General features: G+C 39.6%; 1 long non-coding RNA gene across 5 annotated transcripts in view; it reads left to right on the top strand.

Moving 5' to 3' along the window:
- Positions 1–13,247, top strand: part of LOC103392622 (uncharacterized) — a 31,867-nt gene extending 18,620 nt beyond the window's left edge. For 2 of the 5 annotated variants that reach the window (XR_522931.3, XR_001761411.2), the window contains exon 5: positions 569–4,015. This is a non-coding gene — a long non-coding RNA (uncharacterized LOC103392622). Of the gene's footprint in view, positions 1–568; positions 4,016–4,405; positions 8,729–9,609; positions 9,726–12,420 lie in introns of those variants that run through there. The other 3 variants (XR_003052532.1, XR_003052533.1, XR_003052531.1) reach the window with 3 other exon arrangements.
- The last annotated feature ends 283 nt before the right edge of the window (positions 13,248–13,530 follow it).

Genomic DNA, 13,530 nt, shown 5'->3' with positions numbered 1-13,530 from the left:
ACCAGGTGAGAGCACTTTATCCTCCTCGCTCTGCGCCGCACCAGACCCACTCCATAAATCACGGGCCAGCACTCCGCCTTTATTCGGCAGCCGTAGAGACTCCAACGTCAGCACCTTGGGGATAAATTGCCATGATTCAGCAAAGGTTCCAGCTCAAAGAGTCAAGCTCTGCCTTTCTATTTTTAGGACTTACACATATGTGACAAAATCCTCAAAATGTTTACACAGATGTCGACAAGTCGACCGCTTCCTTTAATATGTAATCCTTTAAGTGAATAATTGAAAAGGGGAAAATGCACAGACGTCATCTATAATACAAAGAGTAGAAAGTAACAGGAGACGCAGCCGTGTACTAGGATTGTTTTCACCAAGAGCGCTGCGTCAAGTCCGGGTTTAGGTCCATGCTCAAACTTGTAAGGTACAAATTCCAACCTGAGAAAAGTTGGTCGAAAATGAAAAAGAACTTCCTCTGCGGTATTATTGGTCCACAGACCGACAGATTTCTTGGTGCAAAAAAGGTTAGGGACCGTGGTTTTAAACATTTATTTCATTTCTTTTTCTTCACTAGGGGCACCAAAAGCACAACCCCCACCACTAGCATTGGGGGATTTTACCCCAGGACCTACTATATGTCAGGTAAGAACTCACTGTCATTCCCATTGTTTTATTTCATAATAATAATTTCTGATAAATACAGCTTGAAGAGCATTACCACTCTGAGAAATTAGTGCGACCAAAATGTCATGCAACTTTCAGATTTTTTTTTTCCGACCACTATTAATGTCACAGACACAGTCAGTCTCACCATATTAACCATTAATGGATTCAAGGATGACATCACAAATGGGATCAATCGGTGCACCGCAGTGATTTTCCCCTGTTTTCTCAATCAGCACTTAATGAATGAATAGTGTCTGCACTGAAAGCATTATTCAGTGTTCTCATTTGATGGGCCTTGCCAGACTTGATTCATTAAAGACTCTAAGCGGAGCTGGTAATGCACTTCGCGGTCCGATGAAGCGTTGGCGTCGACACTGAAGCCGACTCTTGGATTATCGCACAACTTTTTCAGCTTAAAACAACAAAATCCTCCCGAGCAGCAAACATTTCTTCAGCTAGTTCTAACGACATCTATTAATAATATAACAGAGAGAATGTATTGCAGTTGACATAGGTTCAAATTCGAAGCAGTTTTTCGAAGACCTTCTGCTCGATGTTTCTTCATTTGTTTGTAGAGACCCGGCGGGAGAAAAAAAAAAATCGTTTTCCTCATTTACTGATGACAGTGTTGCCACTTTTAGAAAGTGCAAAGTGTCCAGTACATAAAACAAAAATAGTACCGACTTACAGTCTTTGAGTCATCCAAGGGTTGAAGTTATTAAATCCTGAACTCCAGCCAACTCCTTGTACAAAAAATATTCTCTTCGTTGATCAAGCAAAACTCATTTTAATACCAGAACCTCGTTTTATATGCACATCAAGCCCATGCACCATGTTACAACGTGGCACAAACGTAGACCTACACTCAGCTGCCACAAGGGGGTTCATTCGGTAGTTCATTTTTGAAACATCGTTAACCACAGCTGCTATACATTATATGTTCTATCTGCATACACTTACACGCACCAGGAGTACTCTGATCAGTGCCACGGTCACGTTGAGTTATTAAGAATCAGTGTTTCCCAAAGTGAGGGGCGGGGCCCCCCTTGGAGGTCGCAGTATTGTCGCACATGGGGCACAGCTGGTCAGCTTGACTTTTTTTTTTAAGCATTGGGAAAAATTAAGTGATACATAATGAATTTTCCTTACTTCTGCTGAGATTAATAAAGTAGACGTTTTGATCATTTTGGTCACATAGATAAATAGCTAGCTAGATTAATAGATGATAGATAGATAGATGGATAGATAGATAGATAGATAGATAGATAGATAGATAGATAGATAGATAGATAGATAGATAGATAGATAACAATCATGTGACAAATCAAACTCTTAAATCTTGCCAAAAGTTAATTGTGAAATCTTAATATTCCCAGGCTCGTGGCAGGAGGCTGATGAAATGTCTATTTGCCACAGGGCAAATGCTGTTGTTTTGATTTACAAACGCAATTTGCTTCCAGCAACAAAACTTTGTCTTTGGTAGGAAATGTATTTATTCTGCTAACAATTTCCCTTTTTCTGTTTTGATAATCACAAAGCTTCTCATCATACTGATAAAAAAAAAATAAAAAAAAGTGGCGCACGTCATGCAGCGTCCTCAGGCTCTGGGCTGATGTAATGTACTGGGATTTGCCCAAATCCAGTCGTTGCCTGGCAGAACGAGGAAACCTCTGCAGGAATCTGGAACTGAAACAGTTTGTCCCAGTGTGAAACATTATGCTGTCGTTTTTCCTGCCTGTCAGCGTCCTCCTCCTCCTTCAGATGCATCATGTTCTGGCTTCTCCTTTTATCACCTCCATCACAGCTCCTCATCATTTGTCATTTTTGATCTTTGGCTGTCTGTTTAGATGGACTAACTTTACTGTGCGGCGTTTTTAACAAGGACAGGACCGAAGTCCAGCCCTTGACTTTATTGTGCCACTGAGACAAGGTTGACATCACCTCCAACATCTTTACTGAAATATATGAAATATTTACAGCCTGGGTGGAAAATTCAAAAATTCAAGTATCCAAGGGCATTGTTTTTTTGTTTTTTATTATTCTCATTATTTAGTATTGAATTTTAACTGAGACTGACTTTATTAATTGAGAAAAAATATTTTTGACATCTAGGCAACGGCTAGGTTCACGGGCCAAAAGTAGCCCCCGAGCCAAGTGTTTGAGTCTCCGATTAACCTAATCCCCATGACATGACCCAACTAATACAATGTAGAGAACATACCATAGAGCAACCATAGAGCAACATACCATAGAGCAAATACCATACAAAAAGAGCGGGTATCAAATGGGGGAACCAGTTCAGATGGCCAAGGCCAATTGAAAGGGAGTCGGGTTCAGATCCCTGTGGAACTGTAGCAACAGAAGCTGCAAGTGCGATAAAGCATGTTTTTCTTTAGCCTTATTCATGAAATTACACTGACATGGGGAATGTGAATGTTACTTTTTCTACTTACATACATTTAAGCCATAGTTTGCTATGACTTAACCAGTATTGAAAAGCAATTATTTTACAGCGAAACGTATTTACTTTCAGTGGATATATGTGCCACAAATTAACAATTATTTGAACTTTCCTGATCCCACAGTAGGAAAAATCCTTATGTTGTCAAGAGATCTGCTGCAACAGGCTGCCCCTAGGAGGCGCCGCATATGTAATTCCTCTGGGACCTGCTAACAAAGTAGCAGGTTTAAGTACATCATCGTATTAATTATAATTCCCTTATTATAAGGAAAAATGTTAGCTTATAGACACGGGTTCAAAAGTTCATCTTTACCCTGACAGGAAGATACAGTATCACTGTATCTTCCTTTTCACAGTCGACACCTCCGTCCAGTGTTTTTGTGTTTCTGTTACTCGGTGTTTTTACCCGACAGATTTCTTTTTTCATTAATTCCAGCCACACTCGCTTTCAATTTCTTCAGTGTCTCTACTCTGCAACCCTGTTGCACCGTACGGTGTTGTTTTGTTTTTCCCCTTTTGTTTGCCCGCCGACGTCCCTCTGTACTAGCTGCATCCCTGCCTTTTTGCTCCCCCCCCTTTTCCTTTTTTCCAGATCTCCCCTGGGTTCTCTGGTGAAGGAAAGTGTTTTGTCCTTCAAATCCAATTCCTGTCGCGGGGCCTCGTACATGATGTAAGCTTTGTCATCTGCGGTGCTCATGCATCTGGTAACATTTGTAAACAGACACCTCTCTTTGTGGGTTTAACTCTCAGTTCTTTTTTTCTACTTCACTTTTTCCTAACTCGCAGTATGTGTTACTTTGGTGATTTAGCCGCAGTATTGCTTTTCTGCATAGTACACCCTTATCCCATACGTGGGCCCTTCATGGGACTGCTGCTGTAGCAACATGTAGCAGTATACCACATGCTACTGTAGCAACATGTAGCAGTATACCACATGTGTTATGTCATTGATGAGCGCTATATTGACTAGCGATATATAAGACAAATATTAATGGATAATAATAATAACATGTTTACTTGGCCAGCATATACATTATACTGTATATACTGTCAATTCTGTTGTAACTTTTCTAAAGGCCTAATGTAAAGAGAGAATATTAGTGCGGTTGCCACTTAAACGATTCCAAGCACAACCCTCTGAAAATACAGTAATAAATATAATGTAATGTAATAATAACACAACAGTGAAGTGGTGAGATTGTGTGTCCTGGTGTAAACCCGGCAGTAACTAGCTCATTTGTTTGTTTGTTTGTTTGTTTTCTGCACTGGATCCAAACATGGAAGGTGCCTGCTGCTGCTGCCCATTGTGTTATCAGGGGAACATTAAAATCCAATTAGCAAAGTTGTGTTGAAGCCTCGAACTTCGAAACTGCTGTACATCACTGAAACGGTGAATATAGACTCGGTTACTTCAAATTGGAAAATGGTTTGGAGGAAAATGAAAAACAAAAAAAAATGTTTTTCATTTTTTTGAGATGTTTGCTTTTCCTATTCTCACTCATGCTGCCCTTAGGGTAACAACGTTGTTTTTATGTTTTGAACAAGGGCAAATTAAATAACACCTCAGGGTCGTCTGCTCCCCCTGTGATAGGACTGACGATGTTATGTGGAACACAACAATGCTGTGTTTCAACTTCACGTGTTTCATCAATAACAGCAGTTTTCATTTAGTTGGTTATAATATTTAGCCAAAGCTAGCCAGTTAGCAAAATTACAGCTTAAGTTAGAATAAACAATCCAAGATGATTAATGCATAGATATACAAAAATATTAACATATGTTTATTAACAAAAAATAAAAAAATAAAAATTCTATTAAAACTACGATTAGCCCTTTTTAAAAGGGAAATGCTAATGATAGCAAAACCTGTTTAAAGTCAAATTAGGCTCAGAATAACTAGATAGCTTGTAAAAGACCTAATATAGACAGCAAAATGACTTACAAATGAACAGAATCTGACTGAAGCTTATATAGATAATCATTTAAATAAAAAATATATAGCAAAATTCAATTCAAAAAGTTAAATTCAAACTTTGCTGGATGATAGAACCAACATTTTAGTAATAAAAAGCTTCAAACCTCAAGTCACATCACGATTTAGATTTGATGAAATATGGCTAGCTACAGAATGTGACACATTTTTAAAAAAACTTCAGTTTGTATTTTTTGATGGCATTAGCATTTACTGAAAATGGGAGTCGCAGCATTGTGTTGACCTTTTAACCTGAGGTCGGGGGTTTGACGACAGCTGCATGCCAATGCAAATAACGGGAAGTCTGCTGCTTGTCACTCCAGTAGAAAGCAGTCAGAATCTTAAACACCAAAAAGGTCCATGAAGCATTTTCAAAAACAAAACCATGTGGAGACGATAACACTGAATTCATACAGGTCTTGGTGTTGTCTCTTTTCACAGAGATATGCGAAACACGGGTAGTATTTTTTGGCCTTAATACAAACAAAAATGTAGAACCGCCACAGTGTCGGAGCTGACAATGATAGATCACAATAATGTGGGTTGTTTCTTCTGTCACCATGGTAGTGTGACCTGAGAATACGACCGTGAAAGTACATCAGTACATCAGAAGAGTCTGACGTACGCTTGGGAGCCATCATGAAGGGCAAACATTTCCCAGAAAACAACGTACAGTCGGCAACGTAAACAAAGCCGTCTTCTGCGTATAGCATCACGTGACTCTGCACGCCAACTAGTTCCTGTTGTTGCTTTAACGCCGTATGTCAGAATGATGGAACAAGACTTTCTTAATAAATTTATGGGAGACGGCGACGTAACCGTGAAACGCTGTAAGTCGAGGACGTCGTAAACTGAGGACCTCCTGTATAGGCAAAAAACTAAAAACTACCTTTCCAAAATCTACCTTTCCAAATTTACACCAATGGCCTTGAAGCCTAACATTCCTTCCTGTTTATCTCAGTAAAAAACATCATATAAACGTTATGCTCTGACTGAACGCTACATTAGCAAACCCTCTCCTTTTTTGGAGCCTCCTGCAACCGACAACCTCCACAAAAAGCCCCAGAGATGTGTGAAGATAAAAAACTTTTTTTTTTCTCCCCCCCTCTCTTTTCAGTTCTCTGTCCTCATCCTTTTGCCTTTGCACGCTCATTTCCTCGGTGACTTGCTTTTAGAGAGGCAGTGTGAGTGTTTCAATTACCTTAATCAGAAAAATCCCACGCCGTGAAATCTATATATATAAATGGAGAATTACTGCGGCATAAACATAATCACCCAAATGTCAGCTGCGTTCCCTTCTATTATTCATGTCCTTCAACTCTTTTGCCGCACCGTGGCAACTCTTTCTGGTCAGTTTTTTTTTTTTTTTTTTGTTTTCTTTGTCTCATTTTCTGGATTCTATAGTGTCTTCGCAGCCACTGGGCTCTCTGTCTTTGTGACCTACTCAAACTTTCCGGGAGGTTCTTCTAGTGTCACTGCCTTCCACAGTCTGCTCTCTGCCCTGAAGTCACGCTCAAGGAAGCGCTGGAGGGAACTGGAGGCCTTTGTATCCTCAGGGTTTCTTCTTGGCACATTCAGACATTCAATAACTTCTACTGTTCCAAATCCTTGCAGCTAGAAAAACTGTATAAAAAAAAAAAAAAATCCTCTTTAAACACATGTGACACCAGCTGAGCACCACCGTTTTATTTTTCCACGCCACTTTTATTAGGACTTCTTTGAAATCTTAAAACACCTACACGTCATTCTAGAGAATAAACACGAGTGCAAATATGTAACAAACAGAAAGTTTTTCCTTTTTTTTTTTTTTTTTTAAACACATGCACTTTCACTCTGTTGGTGTAAGGTGTGCTCATTACTTAATGGGCTAATCAGCTATGTTTGTTTACACAGTGTGACTCGATTTAATTAGCGGCTCAAGTACAAACCCTATTTACATATTATATAAATAAATATATATATATATGAGAATTTTTTACTGATTGGTCTGTACCAATATAACTATTTTTTTAGTCCCAGTGACCAATCAAACAGCTCAAAATTTCAGGTTAGCCGTCTACCTACAGACAGGAAAGCTACCAGGATGCCAAGCTGTCAGTGTCCTATCAGATCTGGCATAGGACGCTCAACATGTTTATGTTTCATTTTTGGAAAACATGAACCAAAACTGATAGTCATGCCTGTAACACACTGTTAAGTTGCATCCTAAGTTCCAGTTCTTTAATACAGGAACACAATCTCCCAGACCAACAGCCCGGGCTGTGGCTGTGTCAAATTTAAACCAAACCTGAACATCGGTAGTTTCAGGTCGTGGCCGATGAGTATGGCGGGCTTTTTTGGAGTTCAGTTTTAGATCTATGACAAGTACAAGTATAAGTCGGCCATTTTGGTTTGTTTTTTTCCGAGTGCACTTACAAGTATGGTTTAAAAGACATTTGTTTATACTCAGGGGAGAAGCCAGATGATTTTATTTTCCTTTTTTAATACATTATTTATTATTTAACCTGAAAGTGGAGGCAAAGACTGTGTTCATCTGAGTGTGATTTGCAGCACACCACTCGTTCCTACCTGCCATATGTCATTCTACCTGACTGCTCACCAGCCGCTTAAAAGCCTGTACGCTTACATCATCATTCCACTGTGATGAGCTCTCTGCCAGAATGGACTGAGACATCTGATTTAGACGGGGAAACGCTGCAGACAGTAACCTAAACTCCGACTCATTAGCCGAGGTATTTGATCCAATGGATACCGATTACCTTCTTCCCTAAAGAAACAGCTGAGTTATTTTCAGCAAGTACTCAGATGGGTTGTACTAGTTACTCACTGTATCTGACAAAAGTATAAGAAAAAAAAATATTTGAGGGAGAGCTGTAGTTGAACTGTTTGGAGATAGAGGTGGAGAAGAAAGGTTGAGAGGGTTTTGACATTTGCTGTGCAGGAGTCGAACATGAAGAACCCCAGAGAAGATTTGCGAGTGTAGTAACGCCTTACAACATTGTTGGAAAAGGGGTGAGAAGGGGGGGGGGAGGGGGGGGGTGATGTACTGTGAGGATACCTATAAAAGCAGAACACACTGTGTTTGTTTTATTAAACACTCCTTTTACATATCAGTTTTACAGTGTAATCAATTAAAACAGAGCGCCGTCAAAGCCCCGCAACGTGCGTGTTGACACAAACCACTCTCAATCTTAATGGCCACCAATTTACTGGCTCTCAGCTCATGTCGTCCAAGTCGATAAATAACCTCGGAATTAACTCTCTCGGCTAACGATGGGCTTTGAATATCTCTCTGACGATGGGCTAATATTGACGCCGGCCTTAGGCCATAAATGTTACAATTACAAATGAAATGTTGCGAGACAACAGCGTGTAAGGACAGTAAATTCTTGATGAGAGTCCAGGGTTTGTGTTGGGCTAGTATCTGAGTACTACATACCGGAGGAGTTTGGACTGGTCACAGCCTTCCGTACCGCCTTAATTGAAGAGGAACCAATAAACTAGCTTCGGACAGTTTTCATATCGGAAAGGTTTTTTGAGAAAATTTAAAGAGATTTCAATGAAATTTGTTTTGTTTATATCAGTGATGATGTTGTCTTCATGCAAGCCATTTAAATCAGAACCACAACGGCGACTCATGTTGTCTTCATGCAAGCAATTTAAATCAGAACCACAACGGCGACTCTGTCCGTCTTCCTTGATAGACATGTATAAACGTAATTTAATTTTTCGTTTGGGTTTTACAAAAGATATCAGCGGTATTTCTTTCCAACCGTTATATCCAAATACATTTTATTGGAAGGAAAATAAAAACTGGAAGGAATATAAAGTTGTAGAAAGAATTAGTGTCAAACCGTGAAAAAGTAAAGGACCTGATATTGAACCATGTGGCACATCTTTGGGAATAGTGACAAAGTAATATTTATGTGCTGTGCTTCTGCCAAATAGGACATTACTGAGGATACTTTACTGAATTTTTCTGCTATAAGAATTAACTAGACGAATGTATTTATCAAATAATATACCACTTTTGTGTTTTTGCGACCCCTTTCTGTCCAAAATCCTAGACCAAAGCTTTGCCTTTGGTCTGTAGGTAAGATAATCTGGCTTGTTACCTGAGGATGCCAGGTTTGAATCCTGCCCCGGCTGTTGCACGTCTTTGTCTCGTGGCTATTGTTACCGTAGATAAACCTGCACCTGTAACCTCAGTGTGACCCGCGTGTAATTGTGCTACCAATAAAAAGTGACCCCCGTGATGTCAATAGCGGTCTACACTTGAATAACGACACGATGATCTGTCGAGGAACATTCAGGCTGACACCGTCTCCACTGAAGTGGCCATAAGGAACAGACAGCTCCATGCCTTTAACAGCTGATTCAGGCCTGACTTCTGCAAGTGAACACTCCACTTCTTTTTCTGTCCCTTTTATATGAAGCGTAGCTGCCAGCTGTGTACAGTGCAGTATGTCAGGAAGGGTTCTATGTAAGCAACTGAACTTTTTCTTCATCTTGACAGGTTCCCTTAACATCAATGTACTGCGGAGGCTCAGGGGAGACAGGACCTGTAGGACCGTCCTGTCATTTGACTGTGTCAGCGCTCGAGTTGGTATAGCTTATCTGTCAAGCGCTGAGGTAAAAATCTATTTTTTAACAAAACTTCAAACGACGTCTAAGTCTTCTTCTCCCTGTGCTTTAAATTCTACCTGTAAAAGGTTGATCGCACTAACCTAACAAACGGACTGGAGCCTATCCTAGAGTTTATCAAGCGAAGGCTGGACAGTTCACCAGTTCATTATATGAACTGACAAACAACCATTAAGACTCACTTTCAAACCTACGGTCAATTATGGTGCCCATTAACTTTAATTAAAAACTAATAACATACGGTTACCCATCTGCCATTTCTCTGGGCCCGTGGGGGGTCACGCCCCCCATTTTGGCAACCACTGCTGTAGAGCAAACATCCCTTCCATCGTTTTATTTCAAATTGATGTTGTTGTATCGCTGTTCTGCAATTCCTTCCTATGACACTTTTACCGTATTTTCCGGACTATAAGTCCCTCCTGTGCCCTCTAGCAGCTGCCAGTGTGAAAATAACAAATATATATTATATATATTTATATTATATTACATATTTATATTATATATTGCCCAAGTTTAAGTCGCACCAGCCAAAAAATTGCATAATGAAGAAAAAAAAAACATATATAGGTGGCTCTGGCGTATAAGTCACACTAGTGACTTCTAGTGGCTGTCAGTGAAATAACAAATATAACATTTTCAGTGGCACAGGACTAGCAGACACTACTTCACAAGCCCTTTTGCGGCTATCAGTGTGAAAGCAACACATGTGAAATTATACATTTTAATATATGAGTCGCACCTCAGTATAAGTCGCAAACCTAGCTAAAGGATGGGAAAAAAGTGCGAATTATTGTCCGGAAAACACTGTAATGGCAAAGTCCTGGATATTGGCGCATGCAGGCATCTGTGTGAGAAGTCAACACTGTCACAGCCAAGGTAGATGGGTCGAGCAAGAAGCACATCCAGTGCAAAACTGAACCCAAATAAAATCCGGAGATGTTTTGCCGCGTCTCACACCTTCCCCGCGTTTCCATTAAATCTCCGCCTGAAGTACGAAAAGAAAAGACAGCCAGACAACAGCTCTATCAACAAAAGCAGGCAGTAGGAGGAGGTGTAAATAGAAAACTGCGACAAGAGTAAGGGAAATGTTTTCCTTAAGAGGCTCATAGTCAGTGCATGTTACAGACTATTAAACATCCTCCCAGTCAGCGGCGTTCATAGGACGACTCTGTGCTCTGTGGATCTGTGGAGGCAGCTGGGAGAAACAAACTGAAGCCTGAGTCTGAGTCTGAGGGTGGACAGCCTGGAGGCAGTGACAGAAAGAGAAGACCAGGGTCTAAACTGAATCTTAGACAACACCTGGTGAGCTTATGCTGTTACAGCACCTTTAGCCTCTGGCTCCTGCCCCCCCACCCAGTGTTCTTCACGGAACACTTAAGGACTCCCTGTCATCACTCTTTGGTGTAATGTTTGGCTGTGCTTCAAAGTTGGCTCGAAGTTTAGTGAGAAAATCCATGAAGTGTTCGATCATAAGGACACAACACTGGGTTTGTTTTGGATTTTCTTCATCTTTTTACAAAGGCAGGAAAACAATATTTTATATCATTACAACAACTGTTATCTTGGTCAGAACCACTGGAGACAGTGCTAGCAGAGTACCGTCCACCTCGGCCCATTTCTCCGCCACTCGCACATGCTAACAGTCAGAGTTATGGTGTCAAGTTAACGTAATGCTAATCTGCATGTTTTTTTACTTTGCAAGCTAAAGCTAAAGCTAATGACATCAATAAATATCCTAAAATTCAGCATAGATGCCAATTAATAAACACGGTGAACACTTTTCTAGTTGAACATTAATTTGTAAATTTTTGAGCATTTTTATTCAATATTTTTCTATTGCTTATTTACATTGTTATAGAGTAAATGCTTGGTTCATTTTTTTTTGTTAAATTTAACATAATATTATTATGAAATAAATGTATTTTTAAATTTAACGCTGGACTTTACATCGTATTACAGTAAAATTTGTGTACATTAGAATTTGCAAAATATTCATAAATATTTTTAATTAAAAAAAAAACATTAGAAAAATTGGTTATGTTATGTGGTTCCATAGTGTAGCACTTGGCACGCTTAGCTTTTTGCAGCAGATCTGCTGGTTATACAAGAATGGGGGTGGGATCAATAAAGTAAAAAAAAAAAAAAAAAAAACATTTTCCCCTTAATAAAACTGAATTTATATATTTATTTAAAATCCTTTTTCATATTTTACACTTTGTTATATATTGTTATGTATATTTGGAAACCAACATTGAGCACCAGTGTCTCACCGCATGGTTTCCCCTGTATTTCTGTGCATGTCACAAGCATATAAAATTCAATATATCAATATATAATTCAATATATCATAAATAATAATTATATTTCTTACACATAAAATCATCAATGTGGCAGAAGGTTTGCCAAACACGAGAAGTTGGAGGTAGTGGACAGAGCTGTCTTATTGTGTAATGGTGCATGTGTTTGGAGTGCATTAGGTCCACGTCCGGCAAAAATCAATTACGCCATGATAATGGTTCATCATCGAGGGTAGAAGGAGACGGCGGCAACGGCAGAGTCTCCATCATGGAACGCCAACGACACTAATGGGGACAATGATAATCTTCAAATGAAGCCATTTAGATGTTGCTGTTATTGTCACGCCTCACTCGTTTACTGGGGTTGGGTTTTTTTTTCTCTGCAGGAAACAGTTGTTCATCCAGAGGAGGCGGATAAAACGTTGTTGACCGCAACACGCCGTGCCCATAAAGTCCTATCTGGCCCGACAGTTTGACAGTTAAATAGAAGGAGATGACAGCTGCTCACAAGAGCTCAAGCTGGGAGGTTGTGGCTGCAGTAAAGTTGATGGGATTACCTGAGGGATTAGGAACTGTAAGTACAATAACAAAACGTCTTGACTAGGACACAATTACTCTGCCATGTTTGAGACGAGCTGATAAAAGCAGCCAATGTGGCAACCGGGCCCTGAGTCACGGTTGTGCTTCTGTAGGCTGATCGGTGGGAGAAGCGACACAAAACCTATTTTATCTTTACTTTGAATCACATACAGTAGCGCTCACAGAATAAAATAATAATGGATTCATCTCGCTCAGCTTTGATTACTTATTTATATTCAATTCTGCTTCTATACTGTTGTTTGAACTGTCAGTCCCAAACTTCTAAACGGACAGTTGGGTAACAGCCAATCTGGAGCCACCAAAGCTAAACACTTTAAATTAAATTTGAAATAAGACACGCGGCGGTATTCGTTTCTTATGTCGCTCTCTATCTCTAGCCTGTTGAGTTCCTTTTTATTGTGAATCTTTTTTGACAGGCCAACAACAGAACAAACCAAAAATGTATGTGCTATAATATCCTGCATACATCACTAATACTACAAACCCTGGCAGTATATAGAGGCTGTATAATGGCAGGCCAATTAATAAACTAATACACATTTGATATGATCTTGTGGGCCGAATATAATTACAGCACGGGCCAAATTTGGCCCACGGGCCTGAGTTTGACGGTTCTAGAACATGATTGTCGTTTTCTCTAAATTAACAGTTGTTTCTCTAAATTAGACAATCGTTCTAGAACATGATTGTCCTTTTCTCTAAATTAAACAGTTGTTTCTCTAAATTAGACAATCGTTTTCCAAGCGATTTCAGAGAAGGTAGAATTTCTTTTATTGATTAATTACAGCTGTCTATATGTATGTACACTGACAGTAGTCCAGTCTATACGAGTCATATCTAGTCTAGTCTTTCTAGTCTAATCTGGTCAAGTCATATCTAGTCTGTTCTAGTTCTAG

Source organism: Cynoglossus semilaevis, chromosome 17 (genome assembly GCF_000523025.1).
Source record: "Cynoglossus semilaevis isolate Cse_v1.0 chromosome 17, Cse_v1.0, whole genome shotgun sequence".
NCBI classification, from domain to species: domain Eukaryota; kingdom Metazoa; phylum Chordata; class Actinopteri; order Pleuronectiformes; family Cynoglossidae; genus Cynoglossus; species Cynoglossus semilaevis.
Note: the sequence above shows the minus strand (reverse complement) of the source record. Positions and strands in the feature narration are given on the sequence as shown.